Here is an 8,775-nt window from a genome sequence, read left to right as displayed (position 1 = left end):
TGTGATTCTGTGTTCAGGATGTCATGGGTGTTGTGATTCTGTGTTCAGGATGTCATGGTTCCGTGGTTCTCTGTCACAGATGCCAGGATTCTGTGTTCCCAATCTCATCCATCTCAGCTTTGGGCATCCAGAAATAAATGCCTGATCTAAGCAGGTCTTGGGAAGAGAGGGGCCAGTCCACCTCCCAGAGTCCTGTCTCTTGTCATGGACTGCAGGAGGACATGGGCTGAGGTGGCATGAAATGCATCTGTCAGAAGAGAGAAAAAGCAAAGGAACTGTCAAAAATCCCGTCAAAGGCTGGGTGGCTCTGGATCCATTAGCATTTCCCAGGAGTCCAAAAAAGTGGGAGCAATCTGGGATACTTGCTCCTGTAACTGCAGGTGTCTGAGATGATGGATGTCTGTGTCTGAGCATGGTTGTCCAGTCCCCCTTTATAGTCACTGGAGAGCAATGGGCCTTTTGAGGGTGAATTCATCCCAGTTTGAGGCAGATGTTTGGAACAGGGCAGACAGATTGTGTCCTGGGAATGCCTTTTTCTCTCCATTTGGTCCAAATGGCTCAGCCTGGATAGCAAGGTGATAAATCCCAACCCAAGCATTGAGAGGAAGCCAGGGGATCAAAATAGGAAATATCTAACATTGCTCAGATGTATTAGAGCCAGGCCAGGGTGCTGAGCAGCAGGAAAGCACCTGGTGCTGCACCAAGCAGAAACAGGGAGGGTTTTTTGTGATTTCTTTTTTTTTGTATCCTTTTATGTCTCATCCCTCTAACTTCCAGGAGACTCAGCAGAGCAATTCTGCATGTGGCTTGTCATTAGGTGCCTCACCCAGCAACCTGCAAGTTCATTAGTATTCTTTTTAGTGCTAACAAAATGTCTGAGCTGCATCTTTTCTGCCTGAGAGGCTGAAACAGAGGCAGTAAAGGGAAAAACCCGACTCCAGCTCTACAGAGACCACCCAGAGAGGGTCCCTTCTGCCAGCAAAGCACTGCTCGTGTCAACGTGGCAAAACCACGGGAGCACAATAAAAAAAAAAACAACCCCAAAAGTGGCTGGAAAGCTGGAATTTTAGCTTCATAATTGCATCTGCAGTGGGGTCTCTGCCAATGTGGCAGTTTGAGCTGAGGATCTTCCACAGGAGTGAACATCTGCAGGTGGAGGGTGAGGGTTGGGAGGTTCCTGTTTCTCCTGCCCTGTAGGAACCCCTGGGGCTGCCTGGCTCTGCTGCAGGTGTTGGATAACGTGGGTCCAAAGCCTCTTCCAGGTGGGGTGGGGAGTGGGAAGAAGGGCTGTGGCTGTGCCCTGCCTGCCTGAGAGCCTTTCATTGATTTTCCTTTTCTTCAATGGAAGCAGAACTGACATCCATTAACCAGCCTCCCAGCCTCTCCAGAGCCAGGGGTGGAGGCAGCAAAGGCTTTATTGCTGATTTTTTTTCTTTTCTCTTAGACCTGTGTGTTCCTCTCCCATCTCCCTTTGCTAAAGCTCAGCAGCTCTGGCTGGGAGATGCAAAGAAATGGATCCAAATAATGGGGAACAGGATTAGAAGGGTTATGAAATAGGTGCATTAAAACATTTAGTTGAAATATTCCTAATGCTTTAGGAAGGTGGAATGGAGTAAATGAGTGAATGACTGTATGGACCCTTTCACAGAACTTTTGGTGCTGACAGAGAGTTTGAAGATATGAAAAAAAAAAACCAACTTTTTTTTTTTCTTGAAAAATGAAACGAAAAAAATTGATGCCATTTTTGGTTGAAAATCCCAGCTGTTGTTAAGAAAGTTAAGAGGAAACATAATAATGAATAATTATGTCCAGCAAACATTCATCAAGCAACAACCTAGCTAAAAGTGAGTGGATATGCCATAACCAAATATAAGAAAGGGCATCAGAGTTAAGATGTTTCCCCAATGTTTGAGGAATATGAGGTGGAAACAAAGCTCTCCTAATCTGACTTATCCCCAGTGTGTTCCCCCAGTGTTTTGGGAGCCCCTCTATTTATTTAAACCACTCAGACACCCAGAGATAACACTGGGAAATATCCAGGGGGAGATGGAGGGGAGAAACCATCTCCTCTGGCTGGACGTGGCAGCTCTGACGCTTTTGCTCCCTTAGGGATGGAGCAGGGCCAGGCTGGGAACAGTGAGGTACAGGGTGAGTTTTTTGGGTGTTAGCAGGCTCTGAGAAATGAGATTCTGCTCCTGTCAAAAGGGTTTCACTCCTCACTTTGGGTTTTGTTTAATAGAGGCTGCAGGGATGAGGGGCTTGAGGCAGCAAGAGCCAGGACTTTATCACAAAGGTGCCTGAGATGCTTCATCACCAACTCTCTCTGCATCCTTCCCATCCCCTGGGAATTATCCCAAATCTCTGTGCAGTTGTTCAGGAAAAAAAAAAAACCAACACATTTTCCTTTGTCAGAACCCGTGGCAGGTGAAGAGAGCAAAACCCATTTATGGATGAAAACAGACTTTTTAATTTCAAGCTTTGCAACATAGCCAATGTATATTTAGCTTTGCATCTCTCTATATGAAGTGGATTTATGAACCTTATGTATATTTTATCCCTACACATTTGATCTCAGACAATTCATGTCTCCTGAGTTCTGAGCAGGATTTTTTTTTTTTCTGGGCATTTTCTTTATTTACTTCTTTTCCCCCCTTACTTTTGGTGTGTTTGTTCCTCATTGCTGTCAGTGAGCAGCTCTTCAATAACTGTGTTTTGTATTCAGTTGCAGAGTTTTCTTTGGGGGGTTGGTTTTTAATATACTGTTTATGAAGAAGCCTGATTTTTGGGAGCGATGTATGTTTGCACCAGAATGTTTCTGCAGCGAAAGGGAAGGCGTAGGAAAAAAACAAAGGAATAAGGGGGGAAAAAAAGAGACTGTTGGGTCTTTTTGGCCAGTGAACACTGCAGAAATACCTTTGACATTTTCCCAGGCTTATTAGACAAGTCTCGAGCTGACTCAGGTACCCAGTTTCCAAATGTCTCTGCCTGGACCAGACCTCAGCTGCTGATTTAATGGCAAACCTCTTCTTGCTCACCCAGCTGTGCTGCACCATTCCCTGCTGGAAAAACAGCCTAGGCTCAGGATTTTAATGAAGGAGTTGTTAATGCTGTGGTGGATGGAAAGTCTCCTGCTTTATTAGAGAAAGAGAGGAGCTTTCTCACTCCCTCACCCATCCCCACGTGCCTGGAAGATGCTCATGGTCCCTGTGCTCATCGATCCCGCTCCAATTCTGGATGCTGGTGCAGGGAAGTTAATTAATTCCATCAGAAAATCTCTCCTGGAGATCAGGATCCCATCAGAAAGTCCTTGGCTTTCTGGGTGCTTTTCTGGAGTTCATCTCACCCTTGCAGCTACTCCAGCAATTGGTGGGATGCTGTTGTAGCCAGTGTGGGGCCACTGGGAACACTGGGAGTGAATGTCCTGAGCTGGGAAAAATTCAGATGATGGAAATGGAGGCACTGGGAGCTGTGGGCTTCGTGCTTGATTGCTTTCCTGATTGGTACTATTTAAAAAAAAATGCATTAGAGAAAGAATGTTTGATTTCCAGAGTGCCTGGGTGCCGACACCATCTCTGTTTGTTTTCCTTCCTTTAGCAGAAACCTTGTAAAATTTTTATGAAGCATTAATGGAACAGAGATTTTCTTTTTCCTCTAGCAAATTTCCTGAGGTGAAGGTAACCCCCACAAGTCCAGCCCAGTTTCTTACTCTGGAGAAATGTAGGACGAGGAGTCCTTTGGGGTAATTCCCAGAGCACCCCTGATGCAGGTGCTTCCCACAAGGGAAGGATGCAAGGGAGTAGGAAGGGAAGGAAGGATCTCTTCTCATTTTGGTGTGTGTGGGGATGTGGTGCTTGGCCCTGGAAGGGGAGAAGCTGCTGGCAAGGATGGGTTGAAGAAGCAAAGGGATGCAAATGTGGATGCTCAGCTCAGTGTCCTCAACTACCCCTGAACTTGAGATTCACCTCTCAGTTCGTGGGGAAGGACATTTCAAGGTTAGTGAATGTAAAGGGGAGAAAAAAAAGAGATGTAACATCCCAGCCATCCCCACCTGGCTCTCCCTTCCACATGCTGGGAATGTGCTTGAAGGCAATAACTTCATCAGAAGTGATGGATAAGAGGCTTCTTCCACTTCTTATTTTATTTTGCTTAAATCTCCTGTGCTGAATACTGTCAGTCTCCCTCGGAGGAGGAAGGCTAAGCTGGAATCAGAGCAAAAATTCAGAGGTTGTGGTTTCTTTGTCCGGCTCTGCCAAGGATTTCCAGCAGGACTGGTGGTGGAGAGCTCATTTTACAACAGCGCCTCAAGCCATATCCCTTCAGGAGTGAGCTGGGTAAGGAGAGCAAACAAGCCCTGGCAGCAGCCCTGCAGAAAAGCATGGAAAACATCCAGCTCTGAGGAGCTTAATGGGAAGTTATTAGCTGGAATATCCTCCTTATTGTGGAGGCCGGGCTGCCTTATCATCCTGACAGCCCCGAGTAATTGATGTCCCTTCAGAAGGAAGGTGAGCAGAGGATCTGTGGTGTGGTGGGAGCCTCTGCTCTGCTTGACCTTCCCGTTGATGTGAGAGCACAGGAGCAGTACCAGGAGGTGAGCACAAGGCACTGGGTGTGGCCGGGGGGGGGTGAACAGAGGGCAGCTGAGGACACTGGTGTCACTTGTGGTGACATTCAGAGCTGCTTGGTCCCGTGTTGAAGCCCGGGCTCAAGTCCTGTGACAGTGTGGGGGGGATGTTTTGGCATCCCTGGTGTTGCTCAGATTTGGGGAGGAAGTTCGTGGGGGTTTTTCTTACTTTACGAAATCAATCCTCCCATGGAGTTCACCACCCTGGGAAATTTAGAGCCTGGGCACGGGTGAGTTAATTATGGGTTAAAGAAGATTTGCAGTTACAGGGAGTAATGGGATAAACCTGCTGATACCACCATGATGCCAAGAGCACCTGGAGAGGGCTGGCTGCTTTACCTGCTGCTTGGGACTTCTTTCCAAAGAAAGTTTACAGAAATGGTCAAAGTTTGTGTCTGTGGCACTGGAGGGGCTTTCCAATCCATAGGGCTTCCTTTGGTAGGAGGAATTGGAAATAAATGCCTCAAGTGTTAACTCTTTCTGTGCTGCTCTTAACTCTTTGTTAAGATACCCTGTCTGATACACTTTTTTCTGAACTTTCTTGAAACATGCAGTAGCAATCAAGGCAATTAAGTATAATTGCAGAGAGACTACCTTGCGAAGGCGGGACGCAGAAATAGGCAGGTAATTACAACGAGTTATAAATGGATGGTTATTTACATCAGGAGTGATGCACAGGGATTTGGGTATCGGAAGTGGGAGCTGCTGGTTGCAGCTGAGGACAGTTGTCAGGGGTCATTCCTGTGAGATCCTCGTGTGCCCCAAACACCTCTCTGGTGCTCATCCTCTTCCTCTAACATGGGGAATGTGGACCCACCACCTTGGGATCATTAGCAAGCTGTTGGGGTCTTTGAGAGCGCTCCACTGTCTTCAAATAAAATGAAGAGATGATTTAATTAAGACACTTCTCTGAAGAGACGTGGACTTTGTTAGATCTGATTTCTGAGCTGAGCAATGCCTTGCTGGCATCCTGCTGCTGAGTGACTCGGGGTGGGATGGTGGGGAGTAGCTGCACCCTCCAGAATGAGCAGCACCCCTGGTTGCCTCACTGCTCATCTGGCTGGTAGCCTGTTCTTGGCTGTGATGTCCTGACCCCGCGCAGTTATAGTCACCTTCCTCCTACGGAAAGAAAATGTGCCTTTTAGGTCTTCTTTCCCTCGGGGTGGAAGATCTGAGCTACCTCTCCACGCTACCCGTGCTTTAGGAGCCTCACGTAGCTGCTACGAGGGTCAGCCACGTACGAGGAGCTCCGTGCTGTGCTTTTCTGGGGCTGGCAGGAACCTCGCGTCACCCCGCCGCCACTTCTCTCTGGAGGAGCACTTTGTAGGCACCGTGCTCGGCGCTGAAATGATATTTTAAAGTAGGTTTGAAAAGGCTGTCAGGAATCAAGGAGGACGCCTTTCCCGTAGTAGGAACAAGCATCCTGGGAGAGCAGCAGCCGTTGAGGAGAGTGGCTCCGGGAGCGGCGCGGTCGGTCTCGTTTCAGGAGACAAGGTACTTTGGTGACAGGACATCTTGTGAGTTGTGTAGATTTCCTGGCCCTGCTCTCCCCAGAGAGGTTTAAAACTTTCAGTGCCCTCTTGCTTGGATGTACTTAGCAACAAAGAGATTTCAATTATTTAAAGGTACAGGAAGACATGAAAGCCATTAGGAAGGGACCTGGTGCCCCCCGGAGATGGTGCTGGGTTCTCCTTCAGCTCGCAGGACTAACTGCAAACCCCGGCACCAACGCGGGGGATGAAATGAAGAACAGATGAAAACCACCTTGGCATAAAGTTTGAGTTGTTTTTCAAGACCCCAGAGTTTTGATTTGGAAGGGGTTGGCTGGGTGCAATGAGGGGCTGCTTGGTGTGACCCCCCCCCAAAAAAGGAGAACATCAAAACCCGTGCAGGGTGGGCTGATACAAAGAGGTGACCAGGCAACAGGGTGCAGAAGGTGCAGATATGGTATCACCTGTGTCTGCTGCTCCTTGAGCAGAGATAGGACTTGATGCCTCGAGGACAGTTGATCCAGTGCCTTTAGTGATGCGATGAGGAAGGGCTTGGATAAGATGGAATCCTTCCCAGCCCTTCTGCACCCTGTGGGTCTGAGGGTGACCTGAGCATGAGGAAAGGCTCACTCTGATGGCTGAGGGAGTTTGGGGCACAGTGCCTTCCAGCCCACGCTCAGGAAAGCCTGGCTGCCATGGCAGAACTTGCTGCCATAATGAGCTCAGTCCCAGAGCTGGGATTTCAACTGGACATCAACATGTGTTCTCCACATTGGTGTGTTCTCCATATTGGGTTTGTTGTCCTCATGACAGGTCCCCCTGCTGCAGTGAGCTGCACCCAAAGCTCATGTTTCGTGTTCATGACCATGTTCCAGAGTGTTGGGTTTTATTTCTCCTGGCACAGGTGGTGCCTTTAGTGCCTTCCAGACTTCACCATTGTTGTTTTCTAAGTTCTTCCTTAAGTGGCTTTCTGTGCCTGTCCAAAATTGCCATTCAGGTTGTTAAACTCTGAGATTTCACCCCAGAGGTGCCTGTGTTTTACTGCTGGGTACAGCAACTCATTTATTACCTTGTGTTGTTGGATCTGTCACAACGGAAGGCGACACACAAGTAGCAAATGGATTTAATTACAATTTTAACCAAAATTAAGTGACTGTGATCAGAAATACAGAGCAGGGTAGTCCTTGGCTGGGCTGAGGACACCTGAGGTGGATACAGTGGGTGACCAGCAGGTCTTCTCCAACTGCAGAATCTCTTCTTCACGCAGAGCAAGTACATTTGATTTATTACAACCGCAAGTGAAAGTGGTACTGGAGCAGTAGGAGAATGAAAAACATGCGTGGCATGTATATGATACAGAATAACTAATCTTTCCTGACTTTTTCTGTCAATCTTGGGTAAGGAGAAGATAACTAACTCTACCTCTCATGTTCTGTGGCCTGCAGTCTTCAGTCATGAAGATAAATGCCAGGCATCAGCTGTCCTTACGTAAAACCGAATCCTGGTAGGCAGCAAGGTTTCAACAGCTTCTTATGCCCAAAGGTGAATCTTTGTGGGGCCCAAATAACACGTCCAAAACCCCGGAGACTTTGTGTGAAAAGGTTTTGGTCCCAAAAGAGGGACTCAAAGTGTCTCCTTGCACCGAGAGCTGCCGTGGTGGCCTTGGTGGTGATGCCCCCCTGGGTGAGATGGAGCTTGGAGGAAGCCCTGGTGATGCCTTGATTTCCCTGAAGTGTTTATGTCCCACATGGATCTGCCTTTATAGTCAGTTGGACTTGGAATCTCTTCCCGTGGCAGCCGGACCAAATTCCACACCCATTTTTCCTGAAGAAGTAATGACGCCTTTTTAGGTCATCTCAAATCACTTCCCCATTCATACCAGAGCTCTCAAGTTGTTCTGGGGAAGGGGAAAGCGGGGAAAAATAAGCCAAAAATGGCATTTTATTTTTGAGTGTGTCATTTGAAATGGGGGGGGGGGGGGGGGCAAACACGCAGCTCCTGCTTCCATTTGAACTGCTCAACTCAGGGTTATTTTGGAAGGAGGGTGAAGTGGAGGAGGTTCAAGTTCAGTCACAAGGTGGGAAAATATATTCTGGGGCTCATCTGAAGGAGACTGAGCTTTCTTTTGTGTGGGGGTGAAGGAAGCATCTATCCAGCTGGATATCCTCCCTGGGAAAAAGAGCTGGAGAGAGAACGCCAAGAGCAGAGGGGAAAACAGGGATGTGCTCCTGTTAATGGCACAGGGAAGGAGCACAGCTTGGGAATCTGCTCGTGGGTATTTACAAACTCTATTTCCCTCACAGAGGTGCCTACAAGGGCAGAGTTAGCAGTGTATTATTAATAATGAATAACAGTAGGATGGTAAAATGTGTACTTAAATATCCTGTGTCGTTCAGTGCATCTCCTCATGCTTTACAGAGGAAAAATTGTGTGAGAAGGGTAAATATGAGACCGGGAGGAACTGGTAGGGAGATGAGATGGAGATCAGGAGGTTCATCTTTTTCCTGTTCTTGTCCTTTTTTTTTTTTCCCCCTCGGCTTACATATTAAAATTCCCAGTTAACCAGGTGCTATTTAGGGCTGGCTGGGAATGGTAATTTCTGAACGCAGAATAAACCCAGGCCGGGTGAAAAAGTGGAAGGAAAGGTCATGTAACGTTCCTGTC

General features: G+C 47.7%; 1 protein-coding gene across 6 annotated transcripts in view; it reads left to right on the top strand.

Moving 5' to 3' along the window:
• The window catches only part of LOC113952903 (protein CEPU-1), a 231,655-nt gene that overhangs the window by 109,103 nt on the left and 113,777 nt on the right, over positions 1–8,775 (top strand). The window lies entirely within an intron of this gene.

Source organism: Corapipo altera, unplaced genomic scaffold (genome assembly GCF_003945725.1).
Source record: "Corapipo altera isolate COAL_440 unplaced genomic scaffold, ASM394572v1 71, whole genome shotgun sequence".
Lineage (NCBI taxonomy): Eukaryota > Metazoa > Chordata > Aves > Passeriformes > Pipridae > Corapipo > Corapipo altera.
This window is presented reverse-complemented; position numbering and strand designations above follow the sequence as displayed.